General features: G+C 42.5%; 1 long non-coding RNA gene across 1 annotated transcript in view; it reads right to left on the reverse strand.

The window, feature by feature from the left end:
* LOC147021910 (uncharacterized) overlaps positions 1–13,824 on the reverse strand; it is a 135,027-nt gene extending 121,203 nt beyond the window's left edge. The window contains exon 1 of the long non-coding RNA XR_015060989.1: positions 13,610–13,824. This is a non-coding gene — a long non-coding RNA (uncharacterized LOC147021910). The remainder of the gene's footprint in view (positions 1–13,609) is intronic.
* Between the last annotated feature and the right edge of the window lie 11,838 nt (positions 13,825–25,662).

Consider the following 25,662-nt stretch of genomic DNA (forward strand, 5'->3'; position numbering starts at 1 on the left):
GTACAATCCTAACAACCCCCTTTCCATTGGTTTTCTATTCCTTTAATCTGTTAGTTGTCTCTAGGGTGCCTGTATGCTTTAGATATTCCACTATTGTTTTTCTAAAAATACCACAGTAATGCCTCCCTTGGTATCAGAGCATGGAGAATGCTACACCATGTTTTCTTGAGTGGGGAATAAAAGTGCAAACTCAACTGCTTTTGCTCATACTCCTCATATGTTGTAGGAGGCAGCTAAGAACGTATTAAGTCTGTGTGTATCAATTCCATATAAGCCATCTGGATGTAAATGTACTTCCTTGTTAACAGGTAGCTGTCTCCTATCTATGTCTATGGGGCTGGTGAGTGCAATTGACAATGGTGTGTGAGTGGAGCATTCATGTCAATAGTGTGCGTGACAGCACGTCTAACAGTTTATACACCTGTGTGCTTCTCATCTGGTTTAAGACTCATTGTACAAGACTTATTTCTGCTGAGTGGAGGTACACCCTCCATTTAGCAACACAATTAAGACAAAGAGGATAGCACCACATGTGGCAAAAACCAAGACCCAAGCAAATGTAGGACAGTAGTTCAGGGCCCTTCTTGGGGACCCTTTCTGCCATAGGCTTTTTTGCACTGGGAGGAGTGGATTCATGTAGCTTTACCTTGTCATTTCACTGCTGTGTGAGTAATCAGCAATACTTGGTAAGAACCCATCCTCCTTTGCTGAAGAGCATTCTTTCTTTTATGAGTTTTTATGAAAACAAAGTCTCCAGGGTTGAAACTGCTGTAGTCTGCAGTGCTTCCTTCACCTGCGAATAAAAAGCTTTGACCGCATTTAATGCAATTTAAAATGCAAGCATTGTATCATCCATCTGATGGATATCCATCAATTTTACAGTTAACGAGCTGAGTATGGCGATCTCATTGGGTGTCCCAAAATAATTTCATGTGGGGAAAGGCTTGTTTTCTATTTGAAATTGTTCTCATGGCCATTAAAGCTATTCGTATCACATTTGGCCATTTTAGCCCAGTTTGGACCCACATCTTGGCCAAGTCATTTTTTCTGAACCTGTTCTGCCTTTACACTGCTCGTGGTTCCCCTACTCCTGCTGACTGAGGGTGATAAGGACAATGGAAATGGTGCTTTATCTGCAAAGATTTAAACAGTTCCTTTCCCGCCTGACCCATAAAGTGAGTCCCATTATCATTTGAGAGTCTGCAGGGTATGGCAAATCTGCAAATAAAATCTCATCATTACTTTGGCCACTGTGTTAGCATCTGCGTTTCTACCCAGGTATGCCTCAACCCACTCAGAAAACATGTCCACCACCACAAGGATGAACTCATACCCACAACAATTTGACATCTGCACGAAATCATTTTTCATATTGAAATGAAATGGAAGACCAAGAAGGAACCCAAAGAAGTAAGGAGCAAAGATCGAGTCATCAGGAGTAACCTTAATAAGATTCGGGTTTCAGCTGCTACTCCACTACCCTCAAACCCATCCAGGTGCAATGAAGTGAGCATTACAGTAAATTTTCTTGAAGAATTCACTTCTCCTTAGAGAGATAGATAAATAGAGGAAAAGAGTAAAAGATAAAGAAAAAGCAAGAATTACAATGAATAAAGAAAATTGCGTATTAAAATTTTTTTTAAACAATAATAGAATAGAATAGAAACAAAGATGTCAGGAAGAACCCAGAGATTGATTTCAGAAGTAACTCTCCAGGCTCAAATGCAACAGCATATACAAGCTAAGCTACCAGAGGTCCATCAGCAGGCAAGCACAGTCCACACATCATCACGAGATGGTACAAATGTAATGAAACGGAAGACCAATAAGGAACCCAAAGAAGACAAGAGCAAAGTTTGAGTAATTAGGATGAACCAGGATAGGATTCGGGTTTCAGCTGCTATTCCACTGCCTTCAAACCCATCCAGGCACAGCGAAGTGAGCCTTACAGAAAAATATCTGGAAGAATTCACTTCTGAGAAAGATAAAGAGAGGGGGGAGAATAACAGAAGAAAACAGCAAGAATTCCAATGAATAAAGAATTGTGAAAAAAAAATGAGAAAGAAATAAGGAACAAAGTTTTTGAGAAGAACCCAGACATAGATTTCAGCAGTTACTCCCCAGGCTCAAACGCAGAAACATGTACATGCTTCCAGAGGTCCGTCAGCGAGGAAGCACAGTCCACACAGCATCAGGATATGGTACAAATATAATTATGTACAAAAGAACCCATGGATAGAGGGTGTGGGACTGAAACAAACTGAGGTCCCTTCCCAGGATTAGGTTATTGACAAGTTTGACATGTCCTACAATATTGTTCCATAATTGGGGTAAAGCCTGGGGCATACAATTGCTTCACAATAGAGGAACACATCCTCCCCTTGCTCATATTGAGCCACTGGATTGTTTTGTGCGATTTCCATCGCTCAGAATTATCATCACATTTGCATCTGGATATTATCCATAAATCTCTGCTGTGCATAGCAACCATTCATTTTTGTGTACATGCTGGCCACATTGTACACATTTCACCCAAGTTTCATCAAAATCACACTCTTTCTCTTAGAGATATTCGCAATTAACTGTTTCTGAAATGTTCGACATGTACTCGCCCAAAACCTATCTCCTCCTACATATATTTTTTGTTAGGGCTGCAAATTGGCATGAAGGGAGCAAGATTGATTGCACACAGAACTCTAAGCTTAGATTTTTCGATTTTTTTATTTTTTGACCACTTTAAAGGGCCGTTGCTTTGCCGTTGCCATGGCCCGGGGTCCCATATTCGAAAGCACATGATTCCCAGAAATATTGGTCCTACCTACCAAATTTCATTGGAATCGGTTGAGTGGTTTAGCCCCTAGGCTTGACCAAATTTTCGGACAGACAGACAGATGGAAATGTCCAGAATAAGGGTGCTCTAAGAGCAGCAAAAATTTGATTAAATCATATTACTGATTGATACGAGTGCATTTTAACAGTGGGTTTTAATCAATTGCATTTTAAAGTTCCTTCTGTTGTTTGTCACTAGTTATCACCTGGTTGGTTGTCAATGGACTGAAAAGTTCAAAGTGATCATTTTTATTGTCTGCCATGCTAACCCTTCAAACATTCAAGAAACTCATTTCAAGGTTTTGAATCTGCACATAACAGAAATTGGGGGCTCATCCTGGATTGATCTTTAATTATTGACCTTTGATTGGATGGGATCGGATCAGATTAGAAAGGATTGGATTGATCTTTCACCCATAAGACCAATTGATTGTTTGGACCACTCCATACTGAGATTTGTGGGTGTGTTCAGAGAAACCCATAAGACAAATTGTGGGGTTCGGGTGATTTTATAATCATAACCGACATTGCATTCTAGTTTGAGAAGTACTCATAAAAGACATTGGGTTCGATCAAATAGAACATGGATTGCTAATGGTAATTCAGAAGTGATTAAAGGAACTAGATGAAACCATAAATGATCATTATGGCATTTAATGCAACTAGTTAAGGAATTTTAGCAAATTGTATTGACCAGCTGTGAAAAAATTGCTTACCAAAAGATTTCTTCACAAACTTATTCATCTCGGTCAGGGGTTCCCAACTTGTGGTACGCGTACCACAGGTGGTACATTTGGACTTTCTCGGTTGTACGTGTGTGGCACGCGGCAGCGTGCTTTTTTTTTTTCTTTTCTTTTTTTAACGCAGTTTATATTTTACTTCTCTCTCATGCAGCTTGTGCACAATGATTAAATTTATATCGAAAGCGGCTGTACACTGACAGCTGTTTGTTATCAGCCATTGTGCACAAGTCTTATTATTCGTTTTGTCTCTACATGCCACACTGTCATCATTGCTAATTGCCTGGCTTATTACCTTCGCAAACTTCATTTGACGAAGGTATTGTATTGACCCCTGTGTATTTATTTATTGGTAAATATGTGTGCGGACAACATTGCGCAAAAACTGCTGGACCGATTTGCATGAAATTTTCAGAGATGATGTGCAGTTACTCAAGGACGCCACGCGAAGCTTTTGGGAGCGATCGGATCAAAGGTCAAGGTCAAGGTCACAAAAAGGTCAAAATCGTTTTTTTGCGATTAAAGTGTCAATTTTGTTCCGATTTACATCATATTAAGTCCAAAATGTTCAGTATTCAAATCCTGATCCACTGATATAGCGTATGGTATAGTGTTTGCAACCCTAGTTAGTCTGTGGAAGTCAAAGTTCAAGGGGGTCACCAAAATGGAGTTTTTGATTGGGAAGCATTGTGGACAACATTACACAAAAACCACTTCGCAGATTGTCATGAAATTTTGTGGATGTGTTTGGCATCACGAGAGGACAAATCGATTAGATTTTGGGAGCGATCGGATCAAAGGTTAAGGTCAAGGTCACAAAAAGGTCAAAATCGTTTTTTCACGATTAAATTGTCAATTTTGTTTTGATTTACAGCAAATTAACTCCAAAATGTTCAAAATTAAATTCCCCATCCTCTAATATGACACATGGTATAGTACTTTTGTCACCCAAGGCAGCGGTTGGGGGTCAAAGGTCAAGGGGGTCACACAAATTCACATTTATATCGGAAAGCGTTGTGGACAACTTAACGCAAAAAAAAACAAAACGCAGAGAGGCTTTAATTGTTTTGGATTTGTTTGGCATCATGAAAGGACAAATCCATTAGATTTTGGGAGCGATCGGATCAAAGGTCAAGGTCACAAAAAGGTCAACATCGTTTTTTCATGATGAAAACGGTTAATATGTTTCCGATTTACATCAAATTAACTCCAAATTGTTCAGTGTTCAAGTCCCTATCTTCTGAAATGACACAAGGTATAGTACTATTGTCACCCTAGGTAGCGGTTGTGGGTCAAAGGTCATGTGGTCACGAAATGTATATTTGTATTGAGATGCATTGTGGACAACTTAATACAAAGGTAACTAGTGGCTGCGGTGAAGGTATACGCTCTACGAGTGCCTGTTCTAGTTGTTATCGTTCACCAGCATCATGTCAATGCGAAAATATTCGGAGAGTTATCTCAAGTTAGGCTTCACTTCCATCCAAAAAGGTGAATTAGAAGCTCCACAGTGTGTGATTTGTGGAAAAGTTCTCTGCAATCAATCTATGAAGCCAAGTCTATTGAAGCGCCATTTTGATTCTGTTAATCCTGAACACAGCGACAAGGACCATGATTTTTTTTCGTCGGAAGGAAAATGCCATGAAAAGAGCACGCTTCGATGGCAGCCTTCGACAGCAGTCCACGACAGCCATAAAGGCATTCTACTTAGTTGCACTGTGAATTGCAGAACAGAAAAAACCTCACACCGTCAGTGAAAGCCTCATCCTTTCCGCCACAAAGGATATCGTACGTCTCATGCTGGGAGAACAAAGCGGCAAGAAGCTCAATTCTCTTTTGTTGTCAAACAACACAGTTCAGAGGTGCATTGAAGAAATGTAAACCAATATTCGTGACCAGGTGGTGGCAGAAATCAAGGCATCTCCATGCGGATTTTCTATGAAATTGGATGAGTCAACTGACGTGGCAAATTGTGCCCAACTGTTAGCGTTCGTTCGGTACGTGCATAAAGCCAAGTTCAAGGATGAAATACTATTTTTCCGCCCCCTTAAAACCACAACGAAAGCAATGGACATTTTCGAAGAGGTGTCTTCCGTCTTTGATCAAGTTGGGCTGTCATGGGTTGATCTGAAAGCCTGTACTACAGATGGTGCTCCAGCTATGTTGGGGTGCAGATCAGGTTTCCAAACGCTTGTGAAGGCAGTTGCTCCTGAAGTGCGCGGCCTACACTGTACGATCCACCGCCACGCCCTCACAGCCAAGGCACTCCCAAGCCATTGACTGACGTTCTCTCAACCATGATCAAAATTGTGAACCATGTGAAATCCCAGGCTCTCAATTCGCGACTTTTCAAGAAACTTTGCGAGGATTTCGACTCCGACCATAAAGTTCTTATTTCAAACTAAGGTGAGATGGTTATCCCTTGGAAATATGGCGGAGCGCATGTTTGAACTGTGAGCTGATCTTTGTGAATTCTTCGAAAACGATGGAAAACCAAAGACTGTCGATTTCGTCGCTGCTTTCAACGACCCCGACTGGGCATTGCACCTGGCTTATTTGGTCGACATTTTCTCTCAGTTAAACGCCCTGAACAAGTCTCTTCAGGGGACTGGCGCGACTATCATCGACTTCATAGACAAGGTCAAGGGATTTCAGGAAAAACTCCGTCTGTGGAAGACGAATGTCGAAGCGGGAGTGGTGGTCATGTTTTCTTGCACGGCCGATATTCTTCAGAAGCGTGAAAAGAATCCCCCAAGGGAGTTTTTACAACTGGTAAAAGTTCACCTCGCTTATTTAGATGAGGAATTAAATTCATATTTTCCGGATCTCAAGGAACTGGATCTGAAAATGATCCGCAACCCATTTCGCATGAATGCATTGGATTTGCCACCTGGAACAGGACTGCAGGAAAGCTTGATTGATCTCCAGAACGACTCCACAGCCCGAGATCAGTTCGACGAGATGAATCTTGCGGACTTCTGGTGTGGAATGTTGGGGTCTTTCCCTAAGCTAGCTGCCCTGGCTGTTCATTCGCTCATCGTATCCCCATCTACATGGCTGTGTGAAGCTGGGTTCTCGTCAGTCGTTATTCTAAAAACAAAACAAAGATCCCTACTCGATGTTGAACATGATGTTCGGTGCGCTTTATCCAAAACAAAGCCTGACATCGACCTGCTTGTGAACAAGAAGCAGGCTCAACCATCCCATTGACTGGACATTTTACACAATCAAATAGGTACTGACTGTATCATTCTTTTGTTCAGATCAGATTGCTCACTGTCATAGTTGTGAATTGTAAGTATTGTTTAACTCCCCATTGTCATATCTGTATCGCAAATAAACACTATTTTAGGTGAATTTTGGTACAGTGGTACTCGGTGGGACCAGGAACATGTGAAATGGTACCCCAGTAAAAAAAAAAAAGGTTGGGAACCCCTGATCGAGGTGTCTACTAACACCTATCAATTAGTGCAAACCCAAATCCGTGTGGAAAATTCTAGGGAGGTAATCAAAGTTCGGGTGCTCAGAGGGCCTGCGTGAAAAAAAATAAAAAAATAAAAAAAATAAAAATCGGAAAATTAACTTTTACCAATATTGACTTGTGGGATGTCTAACTAGGAGTTTTAGGGTTGCTGAATTAATTCCAATCATTATTTTTGAGAGAAAAAAAAAAACTCCTTGATCATATAAAATGGATTTTATTGACATTTTTAACAGAACTGTGCTCAATGGAAATGTTGCTTCGTCAGCTTTTACAACCTTATTCATCAAACTCCCCAGTATCTTCCTCACTCCTCTTGTCATCCAGCTGGTTTATGTTCAGGCAAGAGTTACCATGACAGATGCTGCAAGCAGAAATACACTTGACTCCTTACTTTTTACAGCAGCACCTGAGTGAGCTGCAGTCCCCCGCACAGTTGCAGCTGGCAAATGTCAGGAGGTAGTCTGGTGCAATTGGGTCTGTAGAAGGGACTGGTGCATATCCTTGCTCAGTGAGTTGCCATCCATAGTCCCGGGCATCCAACGATGGACTTTCCAGCATCAGCCAGTCTCTAGTCTGGAGGTAAGCTTGGAGAGAGTGCTGTGCTGCAGCTCCTGTTGTCGGGGGGGGGGGGGGGTTTCTCAGGTTTTATGCTCCCAGTAGCAGATCGCTTTCTGAAGATGTCGAATCTCAAGTCTTTGGAGGATTTCCCATGGAACATGAGCATGAAAAGATCACAGCCTGCTTTAATGATATCACCTTTCTCAGCTCGGATGTCCATAAACACGTCCATTGGCCTCTCTGATTCATCAGTCTTGCAGAGCTTGCTTAGCAAAGTTGGTTTGCTAAACCCAAAAATTGCAGACACTGAATCACAGCCAGAGAAGCTGTGCAAGAAGATGAGATACCTCCGCTATATCTCTGGGAGGGCCTCTCGGATCTTTCCGACATCGTAAGATGTTTCTTTGGCTGTCGTGAGGAAGATCGGATGGTCTGCAACATGATGAATCAGCATAACCAGGACGTCTGTGTCCTCAGCCCTCACCTCGACAGGGGACTCTTATGCCTCATCCAGAGCTGCGCGGACGATGGAGGTGTCAGCATCATCGGAGCATTGCTGTACACTGATTCCATTCCTACTAAATGTCTCAGTAAGGAGCACAACGAGCTGGGCTTTGTTGTTCTTGTTTTCGAGGAACTTTTCTCTTGCAATGATGATTTTGAGATCCAGACGAATCTGAATGTCACAGCATGCATTCTTTGTTCGTCTCAAGTGGTCATGGTCCTTGCTGGAACTGCCATAACAGTCAAAGACCACCGTTATCCAGAGGCGATGGCTTCCCATGGACTTCACAAACCAGAGGTAGCTCTCGGCAACATTCCTTCCAAGTAAGGTTAGCCTCCCACTTGACATTGCATAGGAGCCACCCACCATCAACCACAAGGCTTGTGCAGGGGGGTTGTTCGACAGGTGCCACACATGACTTCAGGGACCTTGCTCGGGCAGCCTTGTCTGGCTTTTGCAACTTTTGATTTTTGTGAAACAGAGACATCGGTTTTGGCGTCAACTCAAAGTGCAGAGCTTCTTTGGTCTTGACTTCACACTCACTGATGACAATAAGGTGGTTGAATAGCTTCAGTGAGTCAATGACCAGCTTCTCGCCATTGACTTTGGGTCCAGATCTGAGGCTTGCAAGTGATTTGACCTTGTGTTTGGTTACCATTGCATCCACAAAAGTTTTCCCATCCATCTTAGCCTGTATGGCTCTGCCAACTTCTTCTGCTTGATCAGCATTGACTTGGTCTTCGGGAGTGTGGTGAACCCAGTTGAGAAGGACACCAAAGTCTTCTTGTCCCATGTGGCATCGAAAGGGTTGACTTCCTCCAACCACCCAACTATGGTGTAGACAGCATCGCTATCTCTTTTCATGTCGGTGTGGACAGGTACCCCACATGTGACCATGCTTCTTTCTAGCTCTTGGTGAATGAACGAGAAGTGGTTCAGAGTCTGAACCCAAGACTTATGAGAAGACCCATTCCGAAAGCGGCCTCTGTTTAGACCACCGAAGAATTTTGCCTCACGCATGAGTGTGGTTTCTATCGTGATGTTGGTCCATGTGCTGCCGGACCATTCATGGTCTGAGAACCTGACTACATGGTTGCCGTAGAAAGGGAACTTGGATAGAGTTTCCTGGAACATGGGACTCTGTCGCCGATGCAATAGCTGTACATACAGCCTTGCTCCCTTTGCGTACTGATGGTGGCCCACTGCTGCAAAGGTATTGAGCATTCCAATGATGCAGCTGAGATGACCTGTGTGGTCTGGGACATGCTCACTCCTGATGAATACCTTGATGAGGTCGATTCTGCCATAATACCAGACCCAGAGTGCTGGTGTCCTTCCTCCTTCAGCTAAGATCTTCAATCTCTCTGCCATCCTCTCCTTGAAGACAGTGACTATCCTTGGTGCACATGTTAGATTAGAGGAATTTTGATTACCTGTTGTCTCATCTTTGATGTTTGATGAATAAGGTTGTAAAAGCTGATGAAGCAACATTTCCATTGAGCACAGTTCTGTTAAAAATATCAATAAAATACATTTTATATGATCAAGGAGTGTTTTTTTTTATCAAAAATAATGGTTGGAATAAATTCAGCACCCCAAAAAAAAACTCGAGTTAGACATCCCACAAGTTAATATTGGCAAAAGTTAAATTTTCTGATTTTTTCACGCAGGCCCTCAGAGCACCCGAACTTTGATTTCCTCCCCAGAATTTTCCACAGGGATTTGGGTTTGCACTAATTGATCGGTGTTCCTCGACACCTATATGAATACGTTAGTGAAGAAATTTTTTGGTAAGCAATTTTTTCCACAGATGGTAAATGCAATTTGCTAAAATTCCCTAAATAAACTGAGTTTATTGATGCACCGAGTGTGGAGAAACTGAGTGGGTTAAATATATTTGAGTTGGTAGATTTGGTTTGGCATTGTGAATTTGAGGTTAAGCCTTTAAAGAAAGCTGAAGTTTTAGCGTTGGTGTTCAGCAATTTAATTGAAAATAAACTTTTGTCTGACACTACATTTATGTTAATACAAGGTGATAATGTGGAATTGTGAAAGCTAGAGATAAGAGCATTGGAATTGCAGAATGAAGCATGAGACAGAGAAAGGGATAGACAATTAGTTGCAGGAGAGTTGGAGTTTAAGCAACAGGAGCTACAAGTACACATTAGGTTTATGAGAGTTGGAGATAGAAAGGGGAATTCAACCCACACCAATTCCAACACCCCGTTTGACTAATCAAAAGTCTTGGGACCTGACCAGACAGATGAAACTTCTGCCACTCTTTCACGAAACTGAGGTAGATAAGTACTTTTTGCATTTTGAAAAAGTGGCATTTGCAATGCAGTGGCCAAATGAGTATTGGACTATGTTATTGCAAAATGTTTGTAGGTAAGGCTCAGGAGATTTACTGCTTTACCAATGGAGGTATGTACTGTGTATGAGAAGGTGAAAGCTGCCATTCTGAAAGCTTACGAGTTGGTACCCGAAGCGTACGGACAGAAGTTTTGGCAGTGTAGGAAGAAAGAGTGAAACTTGTGTGCAATTTGCTTGGGAAAAAGAGAATTTGTTTGACAGGTACTGTAGTTCCATGGAAGTTGTGAACAAAATGCGAAGTTATAGCAGTTGGTATTAGTGGAGGAGTTTAAGCAGTGCATGCCTACTGACATTCTAATGGATTTGGACAAACGGAAGGCAGATGAATTGCACACCGCAGCTCCAGGAGCGGATGATTATGCTTTCACTCAAAGTGCAGTTTACTAGACTGGGTTTTCCAAAGAGGAATAACTTGGTCAGAGTCCGTGAGTGAGATCCATACAAAAATGTTTCCAGAAAAGCTCACCTATCAGTGGGGGTTATGCAAAGTTTGCCAGAGGAAAAGAAAATGTAAATGCGGTGCAACGAAGGCCCATGAATAATTATTCTGCTGTGCCGAGTTGTCACTGCAGGAAGGGAGGGCATTCAGTTGGGCAGTGTTACAAGTGGGAAAAGCAACAAGGAGCTTCCACAGCACTACCCTAAATCACAGATGGTAGAGCAGTCCACCGAATAGGGGATGACACCTTTGTCAGACCTGCATAATTTGGGATACAAGCCTTTTATTACAGATGGTTTTGTGTCAGCCATAGGTAATTCTGCATGTCAGCAACCTGTGGAAATATTGAGAGACATTGGTGAGTTGCAATCTTAAATGCGAGAAAATATTTTGCCGCAGTTGAAAAAAATGACTGGTGTCAATGCGTTACTAGAAGGACTTGGGTTTTTGTTGAAACTCCTCTTCAGGTGGATAACTTAGAGTCTGATTTCGTATCAGGACCAGTTCTTGCAGCCATACGACCTACTCTCCAAATGGAGTGGGTTTCCTTTATCATGGGAATGACAACCTGTGAAAAGTCTTTATGAATCCACAAATGGTGGAAGAATCAATTGTTGAAAATTATGCGGAGCTGCAAGAAGAGTGGGTTTCTGATCCGATTTCAACATGTGTGGTGATTCATTCGAGGTCTAGGAAGCACTCGGATGAGAATGCAGTGCAAGAGGACATGGACGAAGAAACTGCATTTACAGTAGATGGAACCTTTATGGACCAGGTTGGTGATGAGGTTACTGCTGTAGAAGCTTGTGATTGTTATGGACCAGGAGAAGATAAGAAATCTGATAGCAAATCATAAAAGTCGAGTCTCAGCAGAGGGAGACTGGGGAGGAACAGTGCTAATGCAGGAGGCTCATACAAGTGTTGATCATCCAGTGTGCTATTACTTAAAGAAGTTTAGCAAGCCGCAGAAAAACTATTCCACAATCGAGAAAGACACTTGCTCTTCTGTTAACTTTGCAACAGTTTGAAGTTTACCTGTGGGTATCTACTTTTCAAACTACTCTGCAACCACCTCAAAAGTGCAAGACATCGATTGTGAATCACACCTCGTATCCTATCGAAGTTTTTTTTTTTGTATTAAAATGCAAAATAGACAGGCGAAAAATGGGGTGCTTGAGATAATTTGCTTACCTCGGAGTTGTGAGAATTCTTAAAACCACATCAAAACACATACTTGCGACTTTGAGGGAGATTTAAAAGCAACTCCTCCCCATGAGCATTTTTGTCTGGAGAGGGATGAGCAGCTGCAAGCCATGCGAGGAGCAATAACAGGTCTGTGATTCCCTTTGTACACACCGCCCGTCACCACTACCGATGGGATGGTTTGGTGAGATCCTCGGATCAGCCGCTGCAGGGCCATCCGTGGTACACAACGCACTTACGTTGTGCCACTTTGTGTCAGTTCGGGTCGGTGTGCCGAAAGGAGGAGCGAACCTGACATGCTACAAGTTGTAACAAGGTTTTAAATTTTAGATTTAAAAGCATTGAAGACATACATTACTGTGGGGAACTTTTACAGTCATTGAATGTTTATTCCAAACCACCGCGATAGAACATTATTACCTGGTAAACAAGACAAAAGACTTCAAAGAGATCGCAATAATTTTCTGTCGCACTCCCCTCCAGGCACCTGTGTGGCCTCCGTGCCTGGCTCAGTCACGTAACAAACCCCTGCACGTCGGTCTGGCAATCAGAGCCATTCTTCTCATGCTTATGTAATATGTATATGGTTAGAAATTCAACTGCAATGGTTATATGGGCCTGTAAACCAGTGCAACTGCAGCATCAATTTGAGTGTAACCATCATAACCAAACACCTTCTGACTCGAGGTTCACATGCTACATTTTCAATACCCTCTTTGTTGTTTGAGCCCGTTTCAAATCAAAGCATTTTAAAACCGGGCTCATCTTCTCCTCCTCCATGGTCAAGTCTGCTTTTGTGCCTTTCAGTTGCAACATCACTGCGCTTACTCTGTTCCTTTCCAAGGACATGCTTTAAACTGGACAATGAAGATTTTTTTCCTTTCTCCTCTGACATTTATCATTCCACATCATAAACACTTTCCATTTCACCTCTTGAGTCTTCTTATTCTGCTCTCGATGACACCATTTTCCAACCGGTAATTATCATAGATGTACTTTACACATGCTCCTTTATCTGGTGGACCAATCTGTCTCCGATTCCTTGGGCCTGTCCTTCCCGGTTTACCTAACTTATTTGCCATTTCATAAGTTCCTTACAACAAACAATCACAATGCAAAAGTTTCGCAATGAACGGATCAACAGCAGGCACAATGAACAAATACAGAAATTAAAAATACTTTCCCACAAAATCCTCAACACATATTCCTTCTCGGACTCGACCCTCCTTTAACATGCTGGGACTGCTTCCCTTTTTCTGAAGGTGGACTTCAACCCTTAAATCAAAACATTTGAATGTACAGGATCCTAGCCTGTTTTTCTCGGCAGACTAACCCCTTCTTCGGAGTTATCAATAAAGGTTCTCCTTTGTATACCTGTCCCATTAATAGAGCATATCCCCTGTTAGTTGAGAGATGCAGCATCAGACTTGAAATGAGAGCAAACACCTTCCGAGAGAATTTCAAAAGGGCTCTCTTACCTCCGTTTCATGGCCACTTGTGTTTGTTGCTGTCACTGCAGTTGGTACCACCCAATCTTTGCTCCTCTAGGATTTGTGCTCCTGCCTGGCTCACAATAAACTTCAATTTCCACTCAGGTTCAGCATACAAAAGAGAATCTTTAAGACATGATCATTGAGAGCGAGTACAAAGAACACCATCAATGAACCTCTCGAGTAAGTGCTCCAGCGCGAGCTATTTTATACCCAAGCAGGGACAAGTGAGGGTACAGAGGGTAAGATAAGAAATAGCTGTGGTCAGCCGTTGTTTCGGAAAATAGCTTGCTCAAGGCTTCAAGTCAGATAAATCTGAGGGTGAGATTCAGGTCCATCCAATAGGAAAGGAAAGAGTGGAGCAAAATTAGACAATAGTAAAGTGCCAAGTGGTCCAAGCAAAGTCGGCCAATGAGAAGAAAAGCACAAACAATTACTCATGGTCCAAAGAGAAGAAAAAATTTTCAGCAGTACAAAAGTTCAAACAACTGCCCAGATAAGAGCGACCAGTTACTCATGTATTATTTACCGATGGGATGGTTTGGTGAGATCCTCTGATCAGCACTGAAAAGGATAAACGGTGCATTCCTCAAATTCCCAGATGCCTTCAATGAGACCAAAGGCTGCTTTAACACTTGCTTACACATAAAGAACCATGCTTTTTTTTTAAGTTGCAAGTTAAATCAGAATATATAAAAGTTATATTGATCATATCATAATTGATATTTTGAACTTATGTGACATTTCCAGGTAATTACATAGTCAATTTATTTGATAGCAAATCACTGAAAGCAGATACACTTTAAAGAACACAAATGTACCAAAGAAAAGAAAAAAAGAATATTCCTGAGGGATCCTCTCAATTACAGCATATTACATGGGTTTAAGTGTCATTACGGGAAGAATGCCTTTAATCAGGCCTCTTACAACTATTAAAGTAAATGAGGTCAAAAAAGATGCCTTAAGAGTAAAACCAGTTCCACAGAACCCTAACACCCTCTAAGACCCCAAATACCTTTATGACCCCTTACCCATGTCCAAGACCCACAAGATCAAGATCTATTCTGTACTTAAATACCCCAAAAGATCCTTAAAACCAGGAAGACAGTTTATACCAAAGCAGGGACAAGTGTGGGTACAGAGGGTAAGATTAGAAATAGCTGTGGTCAGCCTTGGTTTCAGAAAATAGCTTGCTCAAGGCTTCAAATCAGATAAATCTGGGGTGAGATTTAAGTCCATTACATTTCCAAAATGGCCTCCAAAGCCAGTCGCCAACTGGAGGGAGACCAGTTTGCAATACAGCAGAAAAAGTACATTACTTCCAAACAAAATATGCTCCAAGGGCGAGTTTCTTTTCAATTAATAGCAAGGAACTTCCAGTTGTACTGGTAAAGTGTGCCAATTCCTTTGCTGATGGATGGGTAGGCAATAAATTGACTGATAAAGTTTGGACAACATGTCGTTCAACAGGTCCAGAAGTGAAGTTTGGAACTATTTTGAGAATATTAAAGAATAGTCCAAAAGTTGCATGTGCACTTTGTTCAATAGACATTGCTCATCACCAATACATCCAATATTCCAAAACATTTGTAAACCAACCTCCAGAGAGCAACTATTAGTGATGTATGAGAATGTGGATTCAAATAAGGCAGTCTGCAACAGCACCTAGTTCGCTTTTACAAAAGTGCAAGAACGGCGCCGATTCCACAAGGCAAAATCAGATTGACAAGATGCCGATAGATATGACCATTGGAGTGTTTCTGTTGTTGAAGACTCTGGCTTCAAATACTTCATGAGGACTTTGGACTGCAAATACGACCTCCTAAGTCATCACAAAATCATGTGAACTATGCTTCCTCAAGTCTATCAATAAACCAGGGCAAAGCTTTCCAGGATGATTGATGCGACTACTTACGTTGCCTTCACAACAGACATCTTGTCAAACTCAGGCACATAGCACTTTTTTTAGACCTGCTCAACCATCCCTCGACTTGGAAAAGGCTGCAATGATTTAATGATAAAGTTTTTTTCACTTTCCTCAGTCATATTATCAAATGCTTGTATCACAGCTACAAATCTCTGGGTACATTGCAATGCTTGTAAACGCCTGAAGACACCAGCGTTCATGGCTTTATTTCATTTCTGCACATGTGATAACCTCTTAAACTAAGCTGAATTACAAAATTTAAGCTCCAGAATCGAACTTAGCAACAGTTCCGGCTCCAAAAAATATATACATGTTCTGTGATGCAACAGGCGGTGGATGGCTCGCTGAAAATATGAAATTATATTTTCCATGACCAGTGTGACAACTCCTCATTTTCATAAATGCCAAGTTGAGCCAATGAAAAAGCCAAGATTTCATAGGGTTTCGGAAAAGCGATAATAGAAAAACCTATGGAAAACCAAGACACCAAGGTGAACAACGAATAGCCAAAATCTTGTGAAAAAAGCCAAGGAGTGGTCACACTGTCCAACATTTCCCCTTTTTGCACAATCTTCCATTATATGATCCATCACTTTGCTCATTTTCTTATTTTTATTTATCTGTGCCAATCAGATTGCAGACCCTCAACGGGACTTGTTTTGTGTGGTGTTTATGCAATCAAGAATAGACACAAGTAGAACTGCCACTTAATAAATGAGTCATGATGACTGGGTACCAATATGTCCCACTTTGATCAGACACCTGAACATGATGTTTATTATTATTCAATTGAATTTTGAATGGGATTAAAATAAATTCAATTCAAATGGAAGATCAAATAGGTACAATCGTGCATTGGAGGAATCAGAAGGAACTTAAACAAGCTAAAAGCAAAGATGAAATCAGGAGGAACATGGATAGAATTCACATTATTCCTCGACCCTCAAAAGTCATCCAGGCACAGCCAAGTGAGTTTTGTTCACAAAAGAAATAAAATTTTAAAACCCAGATTTAAAAAAAATAATAATAATAATTCTGGCTGCCAGACCATGTGTCCTATCAAGTTGAAATTTAAAACATTTTCCCCATTACTACGAGATCATATTGTGAAGGTTCATGTCTATTAAGCGATTCAAGATAAATAATTTTCACATTTTCTCACTCCAATATGGCTGACAAACCATTTGACATCAATTATTCGTGAATACCCTGCTATCCCCAAGGCATGCAGAACATTTGTGTGAAGTATCCCCTCTGTCTGTCCAGCTGTTCTGGAGAAGATTTTATATGTTTTTGGGTAAATCCAATATGGCTGCCAAACCATGTGACCTACAACATGTGTGAATCTTTTCTTCCTCATGGATAGGCAGTCATGTGTAAAATTTCACCTCAATCTGTTCAAAAATCTTTTCTGAAATGGCTGAAGGTTTTTTTTGTTTTTTTTAAACAAAAAATAAAAATATGGCTGCTAAATCTTTATGTGGTCAATTTTATCCCAAAATGACCCTCAAAAATTCATACTGGTTGGATTAGCATTTTACATATGCAATGATGTCATAACACCGGCACCTATGACATTTTAAAAAAATAAAATAAAAAATCTTCCCCACGAGGAGGATTGACGAGATGCCGTTAAATATTTTTTTCCTTGGTGTGGTTCCAGAGATAGAGGTCCAAAGTTTTGCATTTTTCCAAAATGGCTGCCACACCATGTGACCTATGACATCAATTATTACGACATTCAACATGAGTAGTCACACCTATGGTGAAAATTCAATCCTACAAGCAGTTGGAGAAAAACACGAAAGTTCTGTCCTTTCAAACGAACAAAAAATAAAAAAAAATAAACCAATGTCACCCCCAGGGTGACCTGTATCTTGCCAAAAGGTGACCACGTGTGACTTCTTTCAGGTTACACTGAGGTGAACAGAGCTGCTATCCACCAGGAGCGACTCCTTGAGGAATATCTGCCTACGAGAGATTCCGATGAGAATCGTTCTACAGAGTAACCATGAAAAATATGCGTTTGCCTCATAACGTCACCAAATGACGTCATGTCTCAAGCTTGACATATCTAGAAAGCACTCAGGTGTTCAATTTGAGGTACTACATGATATGGTTCTGAAAACTTGAAAATTTGACCTTGGGGTCAAATATGTTTGACCTTTGGTGCTAACCATGAAGGTCAAGGCCAATCGCCACCAAAAACTAATCAGCTGAGCGCCAGACCATGAACTATATTCCCATGAAGTTTGAAGACGATCCGATCAAAATTACTCAAAAAAAGGGTTTTGTCGACTCCCCTGATTTGCGACAAAGTGACCTTGACCTTCAAAATTTTATGCGCTGAAAGGGACCTCTATAGGCCTCCGATTTGCGAAGTTACAAAAATTTCCAATAACTGTGCTCTGCAGAATTTTTTTATACGCAATTGACAAAAAAAAAAAAAAAAAAAAAAAAATACAAGCTGACTAACATATGTTGGAAAAAAATTCGTTTTGGCAGGATAATAAAATAAACCACTCAGTGTGACTTGGCAAAACGGAACAGCACTCTGGCACATATGTCCACCAGGCTGAAAAGTTTAAATTTTGTACAAGTCAGATCTGAATCCAGACCTGAAAAAAAAAAAAAAAAAAAAAAAAATCGAATCTGCTTGTTCTTGTCACCTAAACCAACTCATCTACAACTTTGGAATATCATTACTATATATAGTTGTTGGCACAGCCTGGTGTTGGCGCAGTGGTTAGGGCAGCGGCTTGGGATCCAAGAGGTCCTGAGTTCAAGCCCCGTTGAGCCACTGAATTAATACACCAGGGGGTTGACTCAGCCTGTCATCCTTCCGAGGTCGGCAAAATGAGTACCAGTGTACTGGGCCGGTGTATACCCCGGTTAAAATAGGTGTACCATATCCCTGTGTCGTAAGAGGCGACCAGGGTTGCGTCAGGAAGGGCATCCGGCGTAAAACACGTGCCAAATCACTATGCGGATCATACGGATGATCCGCTGTGGCGACCCCGAACGGGAGCAGCCGAAAGAAGAAGAAGAAGAAGATATAGTTGTTGGCACAATCTCTGAACGAAGAAGAATCACTTGAAAAATTCTCGTACCCAGATCCGGATTTGGATCTTCACCAAAATGAATGCAATTATTTCGAGTGGGACCAATTTTCATGTCAATCCCGCCTTAACCTTGATATCGTGCTAAAAATCGTTTTTGGCCACATTTCTCAATGGTGAAGAATCACTTGAAAAATTCCCAAATCCGGATTCAGATCTTCAACATTGAATTAATTGGTCGTCACACACACCCAACCAGTCCACCAGGTTTCATCCAATTCCGTCCACAACTTTGAGACATCATGCAATATCATTTTTAGCCCCATCTCTCAATGGTGAAGAATGTTATTTTTTATAAAAAAAAAATAAAAAATAAAAAAAAAAAGTTGAACAACCCTAATATCCAGATCTGGAGTTGGATCTTCACCAAAATTTAATCAATTCTTACTAGTGGCACAAAGTTACGTCAATCCCTCCTTAACCTTTTGAGAAATTGTACAATATAATCGTTTTTAGCCCCATCTCATCAGTGAAGAATCACTTGGAATATTCTCAGATCCGGATCCTCAACAAAATTAAGTGTTACTGCCCTGGACCAGTCACCGACAAACAAAAAAAAAAAAATTCAGAAGGATTGCTAGGAAAAAAAAAAAAAAAAAATAAAAAAAAAAAAAAAAATAAAAAAAAACTTTAGCCAAAAATTGTGCAACAAACGTGACAGACGAACATACTTGGCAAAATAAAAAAATAAATAAAAACAAAATCACAGATCGTGACAACTTGTTGAAATGGAGCACTCCATAGAGGACATACCTCTGCCAGGCTTAATAGTTGACATTTTGTATCGATTGCTCCTTATCCTTGCTGTTAGTGTCCTCACCAAACGCAGACGAGAGTTTCGGCAGGGGCTGCTTGCAGCCTATGTTGATCTCTGTAAAGCGTTCGATTCAGTGAATCGGGACGTCCTCTGGAGGATTCTTGGTCTTCGTGGGGTGCCACCAAAACTGATCGATCTGATGTCTGAACTCTACTCTGGTTCTGAGAGTGCTGTGAAGTGTGGTGGTACCATCTCCGACTTATTTCCAGTTGTTACTGGAGTTCGTCAGGGATGTGTACTTGCCCCCCACACTTTTCAGCACTTGTATGGACTGGATTTTAGGGAGGATGTCGGAGAGATCAAGCTGCGGTGCATCGTTTGGGAATGTCAAGATCTCGGACCTTGATTTTGCAGATGATGCAGTCATCTTTGCGGAGACTTTAGACATCCTTTTGGGGGCCCTCGAGGTGCTGAATGAAGAGTGAGCCGCTGAGATTACGGGTTTCTTGGGTCAAAACTAAGATCCAGGCTTTCGGTGACATCTTGGATGCTGCTGTCCTGTCTGTTTGTGGTGAGGATGTTGAGGTCGTGGAGAGATTCACTTACCTTGGCAGTGATATTCATGTCTCTGCTGGCTGTGAGTCAGAGGTCAATAGACATCTGGGTCAGGCCTGGGGAGTCATGGATTCACTGGATCATGGGGTCTGGCGCTGCCAATACCTTTACGGGAGGACGAAAGTCTGAGTCTTCAGGTCCTTGGTACTTCCAGTCTTGGACTCTGACCAAGGATCTGAGATGGAGACTTAATTCCTTTGATACCAGGTCTCTTCGGAGAATCCTTGGCTATCGCTGGTCGGATTTTGTGTCCAACGAACGGTTGCTGAGAGACTCGGAGATTTGTTACCTGCATAGTCCGTGAGCGTCAGTTGCGGCTGTATGGACATGTGGCTCGTTTTCCTGATGCTGATCCTGCTCACCAGATTCTCTCAGCGAGGGAGTCTCGTGAGTGGAGGAGGCCAGTGGGCTGACCACGTGCCTCGTGGTTGCAGCAGGTTGACCATCATCTCAAGGAGATGGGCCTGGCATCTGCCTGGGGGATGGCCAGACGGAGTACTGGCGGAAAGTGGACACAGCGACGCGCTGTTCTGGCACATGCTCCCATACCTGACCTGACTTTGTATGCCACCGATCGGACAGATCAAATTCTGGCCGTTAACGAAAATCAAATCAGCTTGGTCTTGTCACCTAAACCAACTCTTTCACAAGTTCTCCACAACTTTGAGAAATAACATGCAATATAGTTTTTGGCCCCATTTCTCAATGGTCAAGAATCTGAAAAATTCGAATCTGGATTCAGATGTTCACCAAAATAGAATCAATTAGTCCTTATCACACATCCAACCTGTCCAAGTTTCATCAGAATCAGTCCTCAGAGACATCATGCAATATCATTTTTTTTAGCCCCATCTTTCACATCATGAAGAATCAGTTAAAAATTAAATGATTCTTCTATCCAGATTTGGATCTTCACCAAAATTTAATCACTTCTTCCTTGTGGCACTCCAAACCTGCTCACCAAGTTTCATGTGAATCCATCCATAACCTTTTGAGATGCTGTGATATGTATCGTTTTTGGCCATCTCTCAATAGTGAAGAATCACATGAAATTCTCAGATCTGGATCTTCACCAAAATTTAGCGTTGCCATCCTTGCCCAGTCACCTACACAAAAATTTAAAAAAAATAGCCAATTAACAAACAGACAAATGCAATACACTCCTCTGGCAAGAGCAATTTAGTCCATGGGCCCAGACATATCGGTACCATCTGAGGAAACCAAACTTTAGGGCGACCAAGTTATTGGTAGGGACTATATGATTATTTCAAGATGTGATAACCATTCCAGAAGCGCAGCTTAGTGTATGTATTTTGCATTTTTACCATTGAGATATTGACGTTTTGGGGGGGCGGGGTGGGGGGAGAAGGGGAAATACAAAAAAAAAAAAAGGACCACTGGGAGGAAGTGGCAGAGCTGAAGTCCACGCAGGAGGAAGCAGACACCTGAATGCTTCTGCATGCAGCAGCAGCTGGGTACAAGGCTGTCGTGATCACTGCCGAAGATACAGATGTCCTCGTGCTGTGTCTTGCCTTCAATAAAGGACATCCCATGACCCGTGTATCAGAAGTGTGGTACGCAAACCCGCACACGGTTCCTAGACATTGACAAGCTTGCTATATCGATGGGAGACAGTGTCTGTGATGCCCTGGTTGGACTGCACGTGTTCTCCGGTTGTGATACAGTCAGTGCCTTTGCAGGCCGGGGAAAGATAGGCGCCTTGAAGCAAATGAAGTCAGATAAGACCTATCAAGAGGCCAATCGCCTGGTGTGGTGAATCGAAAGCGAAACAATAATTCAGTCAGCTCGGTCATTCATGGGAAGTATCCACCGAGCTCTTTCAGAAGCTGCAAGAGGTCACCTGCCACATGTACGTGCCATCCACCAACACCACGAAAGTCAATGAACTCCAACATCCACTCTTCTGTGCCAGACGGGGAGAGATAGAGTCCAGTCAGCTTCCTCCATGTGAAGACTGTCTCTTCATGCATACTACCAGGTTGCTATTTGGAGTCGCTGTCTACAATGCCAACCCTATGTTCCAAGTCCCAAGGGTTGTGGATGGACCACTGATGGGAAGCTGGCCATCGAGTGGATGCAGGGTTCTCCAGCACTGGATGCAGTGTTGCAGCTTTCCTGCAAGTGTGGACGGTCGTGCAAACTCCCAGACTGCACGTGCCTTGCCAATAGCCTGAAGTGCACTGACATGCGCAAGTTGCGAACCTGCAGCAACCAGCCCACTGATGTCGAGGAAGAGGTTGTAGATCTCGAGGACTCTGATGCTGATAAGTGATGAAGACGAGACTACTGATCCATGGTGTGAATGTTTTGGCACAATCACAAGGACATTCATGGCTACAAATATGCACGAGTAAAATAGTACATAAACATGCCACAGTAGCGTGGTGAAATTTGGGTTATCCATAAATTTCACATTTTGGACGCTTGTTGGAACTAGGGTAGGGGGAGGGCAATTCCTTTAACTGTGGTAAAAACTTGTAAAATGTTCATAAATGTTTTCCTCATACATGTGCATGTTGTAGGCTACTGCGGTTCAGTAACACTACCCAGGGAACTTGTATGACAATATTATAAATTAAAATGTACTGAGAATCACTAATCAGCAACATTTGGATAGGCCCTATTGTTCGCCCCTTTCTGCCATAAAACAAATTCTGCCTTCAGGAATGACAGAAAGGATTATTCGGATGGTATAAATAAAGCATTTCAGACATGTATTTGTGGTTTGCAGTTCATTCTAGCCCCATGTGGAAACAGCAATTGCATCATTAGTGAATGTTTCTGAGTTTACTTTTTCGCTTTCATTATGCGGAGGGTGGGTACATTCCAGAGATGATAACTACCAACAAGCTGCCAGTCTGCAATGGTTATCAAATCAAAATGTGTGTGTGTATATATATATATATATATATATATATATATATATATATATATATATATATATATATATATATATATATATATATATATACATATACACATATATACATGTATACACACACGCCAATTCAAAAATCACGAGGATTGGTTTCCTTAGATGGTACCGACAAGTGGAATTTCTGGCCTGGGCCCATGGACGACTCTATTCATGAACAATGGGATACAATATTGACAGTCCAAATGAGCAGCACAGAATATTGGCATTTCATTGGGGTCCTCCACTAGTTGTAACTTACCAACTGAATCTGATGCTGATCAGCACTATAGCAGCAGTCTGTCATCCTTGACAATAAAATGGGGTCTTCCAGGTCAGTTTGAGTCATTGCAACCAATATGTCACCTCTGGGTTTCTTTTGCAGTTCAAAAGACTTGGTAATGAAGACACTTTTTGCAGCTGAAGTTTCAGCAATAATACTACAAATGAATTTCAAGACTTGTGAAAGGTAATCTTCCTCAAACCAATTATTGCTTAAATAAATACTCAAACTTGGACTCTGGGATGTTTCATGTCAAACTGAATTGCCTTTTTTTTTCCAGTTTGCCTGAATCAATGGCTTCAGGTGAATGCATCTTCAATATGATGAAGCAGCTCTATGGGACCATTCATGGGTCCCATAATCACCAGCTATGGGACAAGAGCATCTGAAGGGGTTCACCATGCACACCAAATGTGACATTGCACAAGAGATTGCTCAATAATTTGTGCATTTGCACAGAAGACAAGAAAAGCATTTAAGTTAGAATGGAATAGTGAAGCACATACCTGTGCCAAACTGAACAGTTTACGTTTTATCCCAGAGGCCAGATCTGCACCTAGACATTAACCAAAGTTGAATCAGGTCAGGTCAGGTATGGGAGCATGTGCCAGAACAGCACGTCGCTGAGTTCACTTTCCGCCCGTACTCCAGGGGCCTCCGTCTGGCCAGTGGCCAGGCCCATCCCCATCTCCTTGAGATGGTCAACCTGTTGCAACCATGAGGCACGTGGTCGACCCACTGGCCTCCTCCACTCATGAGACTCCCTCACTGAGAGAATCTGGTGAGCAGGATCAGAGTCAGGAAAACGAGCCACATGTCCATACAGCCGCAACCGACGCTCACGGACTATGCAGGTAACAAATCTCATCCGAGTCTCTCTCAGCAACCGCTCGTTGGACACAAAATCCGACCAGCGATAGCCAAGGATTCTCCGAAGAGACCTGATACCAAAGGAATTAAGTCTCCATCTCAGATCCTTGGTCAGAGTCCAAGTCTCGCACCCATAGAGCAAGACTGGAAGTACCAAGGACCTGAAGACTCGGACTTTCGTCCTCCCGCACAGGTACCGGCAGCGCCACACCCCATGATCCAGTGAATCCATGACTCCCCAGGCCCGACCCAGACGTCTATTGACCTCTGACTCGCAGCCAGCAGAGACATGAATATCACTGCCAAGGTAAGTGAATCTCTCCACGACCTCAACATCCTCACCACAAACAGACACAGACAGGAAAGCAGCATCCAAGATGTCACCGAAAGCCTGGATCTTAGTTTTGACCCAAGAAACCCGTAATCCCAACGGCTCCGACTCCTCATTCAGCACCTCGAGGGCCCCCAAGAGGATGTCTAAAGTCTCCGCAAAGATGACTGCATCATCTGCAAAGTCAAGGTCCGAGATCTTGACATTCCCAAATTACGCACCGTAACTTGATCTCTCCGACATCCTCCCTAGAATCCAGTCCATACAAGTGCTGAAAAGTGTGGGGGCAAGTACACATCCCTGACGAACTCCAGTAACAACTGGAAATAAGTCAGAGATGGTACCACCACACTTCACAGCACTCTCAGTACCAGAGTAGAGTTCAGACATCAGATCGATCAGTTTTGGTGGCACCCCACGAAGACCAAGAATCCTCCAGAGGACATCCCGATTCACTGAATCGAACGCTTTACAGAGATCAACATAGGCTGCAAGCAGCCCCTGCCGAAACTCTCGTCTGCGTTCGGTGAGGACACGAAGTGCAAGGATACGGTCAATCGTTGACCTCTTTGGTGTAAAGCCTGACTGCTCTGGATGCTGGTGCTCAAGCAGATGGTGGCGAACCCTATCAAGAATTATCCGAGCAAAGACCTTGCCCGGCACTGAGAGCAGAGTCACCCCTCGGTAGTTGTTGCAGTCTTGGCGATCACCCTTCCCTTTCCAGAGAGGGACAACAAGGCCCCTCTTCCAGTCAGTTGGGATGATGCCTGTGTTCCAGGCAGAGCACAAAACTGCATGCAACGACACGAGTGCAGCATTTCCACCACCCTTGAGAAGTTCGGCATGGATGCCACAGATCCCTGGAGCTTTGCCCCGTTTCAACTGGTTCACCGCAGCCCGTGTTTCCACAAGCGTAGGTGGACCACAGTTGATTCGAGGGTCAGCAACAGGGATTGTAACACCCTTGACGTCCAACTCGACAGTTGGGGGATCAGCCTGGTACAACCGCTCAAAGTAACCGGCCCAGCGGGCCTTCACTTCAGACTCCTCTGTCAAGAGCCTACCACTCTGCTCGAACTGTAGTGCTCCGAGGGATGGGCTTGGATGAACGTAATGCGCGAATTCCCCTGTAAGCGGGACGAGAATCACCTGTCCACAGGTGATGCTCTACCCCCTCACAGATTCCTCGCACATAGGCCTCCTT

This window comes from Eptatretus burgeri, chromosome 8 (genome assembly GCF_056783735.1).
Source record: "Eptatretus burgeri isolate ZD-2024b chromosome 8, Ebu_testis_v1, whole genome shotgun sequence".
Classification (NCBI taxonomy): domain Eukaryota; kingdom Metazoa; phylum Chordata; class Myxini; order Myxiniformes; family Myxinidae; genus Eptatretus; species Eptatretus burgeri.